Source organism: Lissotriton vulgaris, chromosome 7 (assembly GCF_964263255.1).
Source record: "Lissotriton vulgaris chromosome 7, aLisVul1.2, whole genome shotgun sequence".
Taxonomy (NCBI): Eukaryota; Metazoa; Chordata; class Amphibia; order Caudata; family Salamandridae; genus Lissotriton; species Lissotriton vulgaris.
The window spans coordinates 262,652,820-262,666,709 of NC_141695.1; positions in this window are offsets into that span (position 1 = coordinate 262,652,820).

The following is a 13,890-nucleotide window of genomic DNA, read 5'->3' on the forward strand; positions in this document are numbered from 1 at the left end:
ATGGAAAGGCGAATGACCGTCTGCATCATAATATGGATGGCGGTGTCTTGCAGACACCACCACCATGTTATGGCCTTTTTCCACCCGGTTGACAAGTCACCTAACCGAAAAGCGGCAGACGGTCTTCCCGTCCCTGCGGACCCCTCAGCCATCCTAATGTGGCAGGGGTTCATTCATGGCAGGATGGCGGGCCGACCGCCCGACAGAGGTGTTCCGCCCACCAACCTAATAGGACCCTATATGTTTACAAACGATATTACTGACTTTGAAACTGCATAAAACTAAATTTCTTACCTTCAAGTCAATATTCTGGTCAACAATATTCTTGCCGTCGATATTCTGGCACTTCGATATTCAGAACTCAATATTGTGGCTATGCACCCTCAGAAACATCAACAAGAATGATATAGTGGATAGATATCCCCTCCCCAATATCTTTGAGTTGTTGGTATTATTTGGTGGTGGTAGGTGTTTTAGCACCATTGATCTCACCTCAGCGTACTATCAGGTGGAGTTAAAGGAGTCTTCTAGGGACTATACTGCTTCATTACTCTCTTTGGAACCTTCAGCTATGTCAAAATGCTGTTTGGTTTGGTGTCAGCAATGTCTGTTTTTCAACGTGCCATGGAAAGCATGCTGGAAGGCATCAAGGGGGTCTGTGTATACCAGGAGAACATGCTTGTGTTTGGTAAGGATGTGGAGGAACTTCATTTTCACCTAAAAAAAAATCTGAGAAAATTGAATTGCTCTAATCTCACCATCTGTAGTATGGTTTAGGGCCTCCTTTTATTTGCATGTTATGTAAGCATGGCTTATTAGAAACCATTTCATCTTTTGCTGCTTTTTGCACACAACACTACATAGCTGTTTTTGCAAGTTAGCTTTCACGAAGGTCTATACATGAGAAAAGGTTTGTTTTCGACATCTCTAGACATACATCGTGCCCCCAGTCTGTACAGTAAGTGCTGAGCTGTCAAGGTTATCATAACATGTGAGCTGTTTATCGGCATGTCCGTGTAACACATTCTAGACACAACATTTTGGCAGCTGCGAGCCAAGTAAGATTCTGGCACTTTTATCGTAGCAGACCTGTCATAATTTCACACACTTGGAAGATTCCAGTGATGCAGAGAGCCTTGCTGATCCAGATGTAATTTACACTTACTGAGCAGAAAGGTAATGGGGTCCCCCAAAACAAGCCCAAGAGACTTTCTTTACTTTATAATACATAGTTCCTGTATAGGGAGGGTGTTAAAACGAGGCATTATATATCATTGTAATATGATTCCTCCTTTTGTATTTTATGGAGTTGTAACCATGCTGACCATATTATTTTTAATCATATGTCTGCATATGTTGACTAAAATACTGCGCATGAGATCCCGTCGTTAAAATAACATTTTAACCTTACCGTGTCTCTTTTTTACTCCTGTTGTGGACTGGTAGGAGAGTATAACACAACAGTGTTCTCACTTCCCACCATTCCTGAGATAGTCCTAAGTCGCATGTTCTAGGTTGTCTAATCATTGGTTACTTTGCTATAGGAAGAAGAGCTAATGTGACACTGATGGTTTTGGTTTTCTAGTACACCACAATCCACTAATGTCCTAGGTTTCTGTGCAAAGTTCTGTGTATGAGCAGAAATCCTTGCAACACATCAACCCAGAAAAATGTCACTTTGTAACTTCCACCATTAATTATCTAGGACATACCATAATAGGGGTTGGACTCTCCCTTTTCACATGAGGAGTTAATGAAGTTTCTGGGTCTGGTTGAATACTATAATACATTTGTCGAAGGTTTTGTGGAACTCAGTGTTAACATGTGATTGTTGTTAAAAAAAGGTGTAGAGTTTTGCTGGAATGAAGCGTGTAAAAAGGAATTCATAGAATTGAAAGACAAGCTCAATGCTGCACCCAAGTTGAGGAATTTTGATCCTCAAAAAGAATTATAATTACCACTGATTCCAGCCTCAAGGGATTAGTTGCATTTCTGCAGCAAGAAGACAGTGAAGGCTTGAGCACCATAATGTTTGCGTCTTGCTGATTGAGATAGGCTGAATCCAGGTACTCTGCCATAGAGCGTAAAGCGCTTGCGATTTTTTGGTCCATTAGAAAATTCAAGAAGTTTCTGTGTAGTGTGAGGTTCATTGTTAAAACTGATCACAATCCTCTCTGCAAGATATTTTTGAAGAATGGTATTGATCTGGTAATGGTATCTGGGAGAATAACAACTTGGGTAATTGCACTGTAATAGTGCGATTTTGAGATGAAGTGCATACCAGGGGTGGAGAATGAAAATTTGCCTAGCTGTTGTAAAGTTAAGTTTCTATTCCATGAAGGACACGGAGGCGAGGATTATGCCTTCTTCCTTCGCTTTATTTTTCACAACCGCCATCTTTAACACTACAACAAAATAACATTTCCAATGAACAGCAGGGAAATAAAGAGGTTTAGCAGAAGTCCTTCCACTCTGTCTACACTTCCGCCCCTAGTTAGTCCCTCCACTCTGTCTACTCTGCCTCTTACTTCGTGCAAACTATTCCTTGTCGGACTTCACGCCTTCTGTTTGGATCCATAGTTTCCTGAAAAAATAGGAAACGCCAGACAACTGAACTGGAAAGTTATGTGTCAGAATAACACCAAATTGCACTACATATATGAACAAAGACACTAACTAAACATGCACCACATTTTAAGTGAACTCATGAATCAATTACTTACAACAGAACGGGGAGGGTCCACGTCTTCAGTGGTTATTGGGCGGGATAATCCTCGCCTCCATGTCCTTAATGGAATTGAAACTTACCTTTACTACAGCTAGGGAAATTGTCATTAGATGTCAGGACCAAACGCTCAGATTATGTCAGTTCAAAGTTTGTCAACCACCAACTGAGCTATTTCTAGCACCGGCTTAAAATAAAACCTCTGATATAATGGGCAGCGTGCATCAGGGTTTCCAAATATGCTCCAATAGAAAACGCCTTTGAGGGCATCCCCCTTCTTGCTGAGTTGAAAGCAAATTTCTTAGTATCAATCCCCACCTCCTGCATCACCCAATTTACCCATCTGGCTTTGTCAGAGTGAGACCGTTCTGTATGGTTTCCGTAGTGCAATGAGCACTTGCTTCTCACCCAGAGGGCGAGTCTCTTCGGTCAATTCTTCATAAGCTTGGAGGCACTGCACCACACACAGTTTGAGGAAGTCTGGGAAGGGCGGATATGAGATGGCCCTCATATTACATTTGGTCCCTCAACTTACCGTAAAGGATATCCCCTCTGGAGAAACCACCCTAGCTGAAATGTCTAAGGCTCTCATGTCTGAGATGAGTCTGCAGGAAAACAGGCATAAAAGCCTCGCCCAATTGGCTGTCACCTCTTTGTGTGACAAAAAACTGTCGAATTGCCAGGAAATAAAAGGATCAACACTAGGTTCACATCCCATAGAACAGAACATTGGGGCTCCGGAGAGAGTGACAAGTAAATTCCCCTGGGAAGCCTACAAACGAACGGGTGTTCCCCCCCCGGAGTACAGTGAACAGGGGAATGGCCCACTGATAGCGCTGGGTGGGAAGAATTAATGGAATGGTAGGCTGAACGGTCCTCAACTAAACCCACCACGAAATTAGGGATGTGGATTACATCCACTCCCACGGGATCGACACTCTGTCGCATATACCAATGACGCCATCTGGTGCATGCAGACCGGTATCTCTTGGTTTTGCTGTCCGCCCATGCTCTAGCAAGTAACATCTCAGTCTGTCCCGAAAAGCCTGGGAGCAGTCAACGATGCCAGGGATCCGCCAGGCCATCATCCTCAACGTTCCTTCCACTACCAGCCGATGAAGATCGAGATCTGGATTGAGGTGGATGTGAGGAAATGGGGGGAGAATCCCAAATAAGTTCCAAAAGAACCAGAAACCACACTTGAGATCTCCACAGTGGTGTGATAAGCACAATCTTCTCCTGTTGGTGATGAAGAAGGGCAGACACCAGAGTGCTCATCGAACAAGGGGAGAAGGCATAGCCCTGCTTCTGCTGCCAGTCCTGGAGAAACGCATCTGTCACCTCCACTTGAGGATCTGAATTCCAACTGAAATACCTCAGAAGTTCTCTCAGCCAGCTGAGAGAACACCTGTGGGTCCAGCTTCCACATGCTGGAATCCAGGAGGTGGCGTGAGTGTCAATTAAGTAGCCGCAACACGTGCCCGAGGAGTTGGATATCCTTCAGCTTTGTCGACCAGGAAAATGTTGCTGAGAAAAATGCTGGTATGCTCCTCAATGTGACAAATCACCCACTTCTGAATGAGGGCAGAGACCTCCTTGTATATCAGCTTTGTGTCTTGTTCGGAAAATGAAATAGGGCTGGCGGGTCACCTGATGCAGACAGCCATGGAACTCCAGCTGAAATCCCTGCACCATCTGTAGCACACAAGCGTCACTCGTGAGTGAGACCCAGGCTGGAAAGAAGAGCGCTAAGCGACCCCTCACTCGCAGGTATACTGAAGGTAGAACACTCACCTTTTCCAGAATTGTTGTATTGGCCCCCGGAAGCCTCCACGGCTGCGGAACTCCTGTCCTCTGGTGGGGTAGAATGTGTTAAAAATATGAGATGTCCTGATACTGAAAATAAAGAGAGGTATGCAGGGAACTGCGTACCTCTCTTTGTTTTCGCTTTCCCGGGCACCTACGTTGGACACTCCCAAAATAGCCCTACTTGTCCCTCTCCTTTGATAATAATGTCCTGATACTGCCCATGTTCTGAGTTCTAAGGAGGAGAACCGGCCGACCAGCCCCCTGGTAAATCTGAGGGGTGAAGACTGGGCTGTGTCCAGTGAGGCAAACGTCGCCACAAACTTGCCCAGTTCATTGACGAACGGGTCACAGAACAAACCACCCTGGGCCACTGCTCCTGCTTCCGAGGAAGCCAGGTCTCCCAATTTTGAGTCCACTTTTAACCAAAAAGAACTCTGTCCCTCCATCAAGAGCGTGCAATTAGAGAATAGTAGAATTCCCTAAGAAAACAATGGCTCACTGAGCCCAGCCTGAGAGCACCTCTGTGGAAATCAATGACCCTGAGTCCTTAGCCTCCTAGCCCATTTTTAGGATTTTGATCACCGGACCCAACGCATCCAAAAGCTTGTCCTGGCAGGAGTGCCAGGACCTATCAATACCCTTCTTAGGGTACTTCAAAAATTTTGCCAGGAATGTCACCATCGTAGGATCTATTTTTGTTGTTGGGGCAACTTTCCCCTCTAAACTGGGGCAAGAGCACTCCGTCCAGAGACGATTGCAAGCGTCCTTCTCCTTGGGATTGCGCAGCTGGCTTGCGACATACTTTGGTAAATACAAATGGGACACATTCATGCCCCAGCCAAATGCACAGCTTAGTGCCATCCTTGCGACATTCAAAACTCTGACAGTTTACTCCAAATCTTCATTTTAAAAAAAAACGTTTTCATTCTCTCCTCTCTTACAAGTTTCCTCAGTCTTTTGCTTAAGAATCCACATGTGGAATGTATGCATATTTTCAATTTTCTTATATTTACTCTGTGCCCATCCAGACCTCTTGAATAAATAAGATTAATGCTGGGCTCATCTCAAACGATGTTTAATTCATAAAAATCCAATGCATTTCGGGCGACGCAGCGCCCTTCTTCGGGGGTCACTAAAAACAACAATAAAACATGTGCCAATTAATCATCCATCATCCAATATGCATTTAAAAAAAGACAAATGAACAACTTCTAGCAGGTTTTTGTCAAAGTGTTAATTATGTATCCTATTACCACCTCTACATCATGGTTCCTAACACTCCTGGTTCATTCTTACGGATCGTGGTGGACTAGGTTCATCAAACTTACCCCCCACTTTGTTCCAACCTTGAAGGTCAGCAGTATATATTCATGTCACTCCGTTATCCAAAACCGTCTCATTCCGCTTTTTTATTCCACCCCTATTCATCTATAAACATTCAATTCTCCGCTTCTATGTGAAGTCATGCAAAACCTCCAACCCGTGATTCTAACAAAACATTTGTTAAACATAATCACAGAAAAATGCTCAAACTGTCTCAAATTTGCACGTTCTTATGGTGCGCACTATCGCTACCTTTCCTACTTTTGACCTTTAAACGCTATGCTCCCTGTGCGTTTGTAATCCCAGTCTAAACAAGTGATTCTATCTAAATATCACATTTCCAAAGATTCCAAGAATTCACATACCTGCTGCCTGAGTGTAAAAAGCCTCTCCTCTGAACCAACTGATACAGCGTGACGTTAATCTATATCACCTGCCTCCTTATCAATCAGCTAACCCGCCCTCCTCAGTCCCTATTGGTCCGATAATCCCCTTGAACGGCACTAAGCTGTGCATGTGGCTGGGACATGAATGTGTCTCATTTGTATTTACCATGGTCGTACCTGGTGGCATTTGGGCATGCCACATTACCAATCTGCACGCTAACACTAATTAAAGAGAGAAAGTTGGATGTAATGTTAGAAAATCAGGTGTGCATCCCTCACCCTTATTGAATTGCGACATACTTTGCCACCTTATCACATGCGATCCAGTCTGTTGATCTAGGGTGGACAATGTCATTTGGGTCTAGCATGTCTGGGGCAGGAGGGGTGACAGTCGGGAGCCACAACCTACAGGAACCTGCATCGTCATACATGTCCCCAGGGAAGACGCCAGTGTCTAGGGAGTTGGGGAAGGCTGTATGGGGGGGGGTCAGGGAACTGTCAGCAGGGGCCGTGGGCACTGGCTGCGGAGGACATGCGCTAGGAAAACCTGTTTCAAATGCGCAAATGCATCTATGTCCTTCCCCGGATTACACAGCTTCTTTTGAGGGGGCCCATCATCCTGGGGTGCCTAGGGAGACTCAGGGGTAGCTGGAGTGGGTTTAGTTCATTTGGCTACCTTCCTCGCAATCTGCACTGAGCGGCGTGGCTCCAAGGGCTCTACGGCCTGATTTACAGCTCTATAAATGGAGTTGTCCACTGCCTGGTAAAAGTCCCAAGGGAGGTAGGCTAAGGGTTCCACCTCCTGGAACTGATCCTGCTCTGATTGCATGGAAGATAGGCCCTGAGACCTCTAGGAAAAACCACTGAACTTAAGAGGCAGAGCAGCACTGGGAAGCACCAATTAACACACACATGTGTCAACAGATTCAGCTGGCAGGGAGCCCAGGCACATTTGGGTGGCCAAAGGCGCACAATTTACTGGACAGAGCCCTGGGGCACAACAGCCCTGTACAATCACTGGGAAGCCACCCGACCCTATGTCCCACACAGCACCACTATGTGTCCTTACAACTGTTCAACATGTAATGCAGACCCCTACTGGGGCGCAAACAATATATAAAAGAAAATACAGACACACTTTGGGTGTCGCTCCGGTGGCAGGGGGCAAGGCTAGACTCTCTGAAGGGTAGCGCTCGTCTAGACTCTATCACCAGTGTCTGACTCGTGCTGCCTAGAGAGGGCACAATGCCCCAAGGCTGCAGGAGGACCTCACCACACTTCAGTTGGGAAATAAGTCACGTAAGGTACACCAAAGCATCCTGCAACTACATGGGATCTGTAAAACTGAATATTAATCAAGCGCAAACGCAAACACTGCAAATAATAACATTTCCAACCCCCCAATCGGGAGAAACTAAAAAAACGACTCAACTTGTTGCTGCGGAACAAAGAAAGAGGAAGAGTAGATAGAATGGAAGGACCAACTAAGGAATGGAGTTCAGGCAGCATGGAAGGGCTTCTGCTAAAACTCATTATTTCTCTGCTGTTCATGGGAAATGTAGTTTTATTTTTGTGTTAAAGATGGCTGCTGTGAAAAATAAAGCGAAGTAAGAAGGCATAATCTGAGCCTCCGGTCCTGACATAGAATCACATTGCAGACACTTTATCTAGGTTAGCTCCATGTGAATGTGTTGAACAAGTCAAGGGGGATGTTTTAAGGAAAACAGAAAGTGCGGAAGCCCCCTAAACACAGCTTCCTACGCACGCCACATTCTTTTAACCAGGATTTCAATCAAGTATTCATTAAAATTCATCTTCACTGGACATATAAGCCTTTTTATCAACAACATCCTATTCATTATAAATCTCTAATAACTACTGCACTGACCAGTAGTTTACCTCCGGGTGGAGGAAGCATACAAATAAACCCGATGATGATGCTGTCACGTCGCTAAAACAAGGGCGGAGAATCAAGATACACCGCCAGTCGAGCCTCGGTATGTGAATGAGGTTTTTTTTTATCGGAATCAAAAACAACTAGTTTACAAAACCCTGGTTACTCACGACAAGTGATCCTCACCCCCCCCCCCCAATAGATTTTTTTATATTGTAAGCAAGGAAGTTGAAAGGGTCACAGACTTTTCCTTCTCCCCATTTGTGATATAATACAACTGGCTCAAGTCATTATGGCTGAGATACCCGCCACCCCCTCTCAACACAATCCCCAAGAATGGGAAACCGGAAACGGTTCTGAACTTTTGGAAGATGGGAGGGAGTGACCCTCCCGGCCGTATTTATTAAAATATGAAACAAAATTAAAACATTAAAATAACAGTTTCATATTAATGTACAATTTCATTTCCACATTGCGATGTTTGGCTTAACTTTAACATATTCTCTAATACAAAGGTTCTCCTAGCCGAACTAATCATCCTACAAAACGTTTAACTTGAAATTGTACATCCTAACGTTTAAGGGCCAACGGCAAGGTCGTAACCGGTGTCAAGATCCCTAAACCAGACATATCCCCCTCACTTGTGAGGGGCGACCGCACAGAGGTGTACCTCAAGTGCATTTACCAATTTCCCTTGACTTGACGGGGGCCCCAATAAACTCGACGCCATTTAAAGGTCGTCCGAGGACTCGTGTGAGGTATCTAGAAGGTAGCGTAGACCCCCTCCCAAACCCCACACAACTTACCACATCTGCCGTCGCAGATGTCCAGGCCCCGGGAAATTCCCCAGGAGGGGGCTGTAGCCCCTCCTACCCAGGAAGGGGCCTTGACCGCCTTTCCTTTCCTTTCGGCGGCCCATCCTTAGAAGGGACCGCCTCCCCGTTGAGGGGCCAATGGCCACCTCCCTCGAGCGCTCCCATCCGTAATGGGTGACGCCCACCCATAGGGATCTTCCAATTACTGCTCACCGATCATGACCTTACCGCCCGACCAAAATAAATACGACAGTTCTAACTAAATTACTAAGTGACTAAATTACTAACAGACAGTAACAATTTACCACTTTATTAAAAGGCATGATTACTGATCAACACTAGTGCATAATTACTTTCTTCGCAAAACATATTATAATTCGACCATTCTTTATTGCATATTCAAAGTTATCACAATAGTCATCACAACCTGCAAAAAATTAGTGTTACCACATCAAACTTTATTCAAAACCACTTGCTGTCCTCAGGGGCTGGTGGGTGGGTCAAAATTGGCTCTTCGTTCCGTCTCGAGCTCACGTGTAGCGAGGAGGTGCAGCTTCAGAGCACAGGAACAAGAGGATGCTTTCTTGGCTTGTTGCTCCTTTTATCCATCTTCAGGGCGGGCGTCAACCCGCCCCTGCCTGCCTCAAAGGGCGTGGCCGGCCGCGTCAGTGTCTAGGCCAGCCCACTCCAGGGCGGGAAAAAGCGCGCCCTGGCTACGCCGCTTCGGGCATACCAGCCGAGACTCGCCTCCCGCCCAAGATGGCTTCCCGGGGGGATCGTGGTACTCCGCCATACGTTCGGGGGGACCGAATGGTCGCCCCTTTCCATATGGCTGAGATACCCGCCACCCCCTCTCAACACAATCCCCAAGAATGGGAAACCGGAAACGGTTCTGAACTTTTGGAAGACGGGAGGGAGTGACCCTCCCGGCCGTATTTATTAAAATATGAAACAAAATTAAAACATTAAAATAACAGTTTCATATTAATGTACAATTTCATTTCCACATTGCGATGTTTGGCTTAACCTTAACATATTCTCTAATACAAAGGTTCTCCTAGCCGAACTAATCATCCTACAAAACGTTTAACTTGAAATTGTACATCCTAACGTTTAAGGGCCAACGGCAAGGTCGTAACCGGTGTCAAGATCCCTAAACCAGACATATCCCCCTCACTTGTGAGGGGCGACCGCACAGAGGTGTACCTCAAGTGCATTTACCAATTTCCCTTGACTTGACGGGGGCCCCAATAAACTCGACGCCATTTAAAGGTCATCCGAGGACTCGTGTGAGGTATCTAGAAGGTAGCGTAGACCCCCTCCCAAACCCCACACAACTTACCACATCTGCCGTCGCAGATGTCCAGGCCCCGGGAAATTCCCCAGGAGGGGGCTGTAGCCCCTCCTACCCAGGAAGGGGCCTTGACCGCCTTTACTTTCCTTCGAGCGCTCCCATCCGTAATGGGTGACGCCCACCCATACGGATCTTCCAATTACTGCTCATCGATCATGACCTTACCGCCACAGGCCGGATAGTTGACCGACTATCCGGACCCCCCACAACACTCCTGCCTAAAGGTCATGTCATAAAGTCTTTAGCCAAGCTATCAGGTCTCCTATGAGTAATTCGTTCCCCATCCGGGACAAATGAACACCGTCCCCCAAATACATACTGTCCCCTGTAATACAACCATGTGAAATAGAATGCAGTGTACATGAACGGAACAATCTACTCATTTTATTATTAATTTTCCTTACTGAATGATTCAGAGCAGAAACCGAAATAGCCCCCCGCCACACTTTCCGTGGGATCATATGGGACCATGCAATTGTGCACCCTGGAACTCTTCTTGCCAACCAACTTACCGTGGAAAGCATCGCCTCAAGAAGAAGTCGTCTACCAGTGGTCACCAAATCATTGCCCCCAAGATGTACTATGACTACAGACGGCGGTGACCTCGTCCGCCCTAACAAACCCTCAAAATATGATCGGAACTGGTCAATACAGAGCCCGCCCTTTCCGTAGAAGGACACCCTGTACCCGTATTCCCCAGCCACGTGAATCATGTCACCTGCTTTGAATACGTCCGCGGCACGCCTCACGTATGAGTGGCCCACGACCCACACCTCCTTTTTCACAGCCGGTGATGTCTGACCGCTGGCCCCCCGGTGTCGGGTCGACTGCACAGTCCGCCCCGCCTCGTAGGCTTGCGCAACTGAAAACCAAACAATAAACAAGAAGCGTGAGTACATCATTACAGCTTCACAACATGTGCAACCGCACATACCTCTTATAACAGTTCGAGGACCAACGCCCCACACGTTTTACTTGTTCAACATTCAGACCCCTGGCTGTAGCCTCTGTAGCAGCCCCTATCCGAAAGGAATGGGTCCCAAACTCGCCGGGGTTCAAGCCCGCGGCCGAAATTGACATCGCAAGCACCCGCTGAAACTGAAACCTCGTCAGTGGGGTGGCGTCAGCGTGTCTCAACAAGGTCCCCCCCCATGATGCCACCCTTTGTGCTAAATATTCCTCCATGCACACCACAGGGCACATGGGAGACCCGGGAATCCTTGGTATGACTATGCAGTCCCCAATTGCACCCTGATCGGTCTTGGACCTGACAAACGAGACAGTCATTGTCTCCCCCCTGACCTGAACGTGCTCTCGGCACAGTCCCCCCATGGTATCCTGCTTGTTCTTTGCCACTAGTTCGCTTACCCGCATAGCCCCATGGAATGCTAGCACAAAAGCGGCTCGGAATAACCCCGTTTCGTACTGGGATGAACATGTTGCAGGAAGTACAGATAACAAAAGAGCTAACCTATCTAAACCTATCGGGCGCCTCTCATCTACTCTGCGACCCTCAAGGCGTTGCCACCCACGTAGCGCTTTTTGCACAACAAAAGACGCAGTCGGGTCCTGGATCCCATGAGCCCTTGCCATAAAGGAAATGGCGGCCCGATGCCTCTGGGCCGTAGCCACTGATTTGCCTGCCTGATGTAAAGACAGCAGAAATTTTACTACTAGCTTTTCCTGGCCCCAAAGCTCTCCCCTAGCAGTCCCCAAAAAGGCCCAATAGGCTCAGAACGCCCCTTCATATGCCTTCCTTGTCCTGGGTGCTAAACTCTCTCCCACGAGGTTCTGTAGTTCGGGGCACCGAGAGACCAGAGAGCTTCGGGAAAGGGTGCCGCCACCGGGTCCGCTGTGGGCAGAAAACCCCAGAAGGCCTGCATACGGAAACGAGAAAGCGCATCAGCCGCTTGATTCATTACCCCCGGCACATGTCTTGCCCTAAATAGCACGTTCAATTGCATACACAATAACACAATTTCTTTGAGCAATCTCAGAATCCATCTGCATCGTGCTGCCTGGCTATTGATACACTCAACCACGGTCATGTTACCAGACCAAAACACCACAGAGTGATCTCTGAATCCCTCAGGCCAAGTTTTTAGGGCCACCAGAATGGGAAAAAGTTCAAGAAAGGCAATGTTACTTGTCAGCCCACACTCATGCCACCATAACGGCCATTTTTGAGCCGACCATTGTGTGCCGAATATGGCACCAAAACCAATGCTCCCAGCCGAATCTGTCCACAGCCCCAGCTCTTCGGAGGACACCGCCGGTTTATTCCAGACAATTCGACCATTGAACTCCGCCAGAAATGCCAACCAAATGCGCATGTCCTGGCGAACCTCTGCCGATAGCCTCGTGCGATGATTACCCTCCTTCAGTCCGACCATGGCTTGAGCGATCGAGCGGGAAAAGGGGCGGGCCATCGGCATTACTCTCAGGGCAAAATTCAGCTGGCCCACCAATTGTTGTAATTGATGCAGTCTGACTTTAGACTCACTAATACACGTTTGCAAGGAAGCCCTGAATCTTAACACCTTTTCCTTTGGTAATCGAAAACAACCTTCCCCTGAATCGAGCTCGATCCCCAGGAACTCGAGGCAGGTCGAGGGACCCACAGTCTTACCTGGTGCCAGTGGCACACCAAAATGCTTCATTAAGACACAAAATTCATTCAAAGCCTGTCCACATTCCGGATCCCCGGCCGCCCCCAGAAACAAAAAGTCATCGAGATAATGCATGACATGTTGAAAACCCGTCCTCTTTGTGAAGACCCATTGCAGAAAACAACTGAACTTTTCAAAATAGGCACAAGATATAGAGCATCCCATCGGCATACATCTATCCATGTAATAGTGACCCTGAAACATGAAACCGAGGAGACGCTGATCGTCTGGGTGTACCGGGAGCAACCGGAACGCTGACTCAATATCAGATTTCGCCATCAGCGCCCCGGGCCCTAGGCGATTCAACATGGCGACGGCCTCATCGAAAGATGCGTACCGCACCGAACACACTTCCGGGTCTATCGCATCATTCACGGAAAGACCACGTGGGGCTGATAAATTATGTATCAGTCGGAACTCACCCGGGTCCTTCTTCGGGACCACCCCCAAAGGAGAACAAACAAAGTTAGCACACGGTGGCTCATCAAATGGACCGGCGACTCGACCTCGAGTAACCTCCTTCCCAATCTTTTCCTGTACCACGGTCGTATGTTGCAGGACCGACATTTGGTTTTTACATTTTGCTAAACCCTGAAACTCCCCCACTGGGATGCGGAAACCATATGAAAACCTGTTTCACAACACCCCAGCGGAAGCATGATCCGGGTATTCGCTGAGCCAAGGAATCATTGCCATGGTATCAATCGGAGTAGGTAAAGGCACCCCTCGGACTATTTCAGACCTGTTTGGTGCCTCCTCTACCACCGTTATCACCCGTTTTGGCTCTGCACATGGACTCAGGATGGGATGACTGCCCACACCCTCCACATTCGTGTCTAAATTTGCACGACCCCTGGGGCCTCGTACATTTACCCCTGTTAAAGTTCCAACAAATCCCCTTTTTACCTGTGTTGC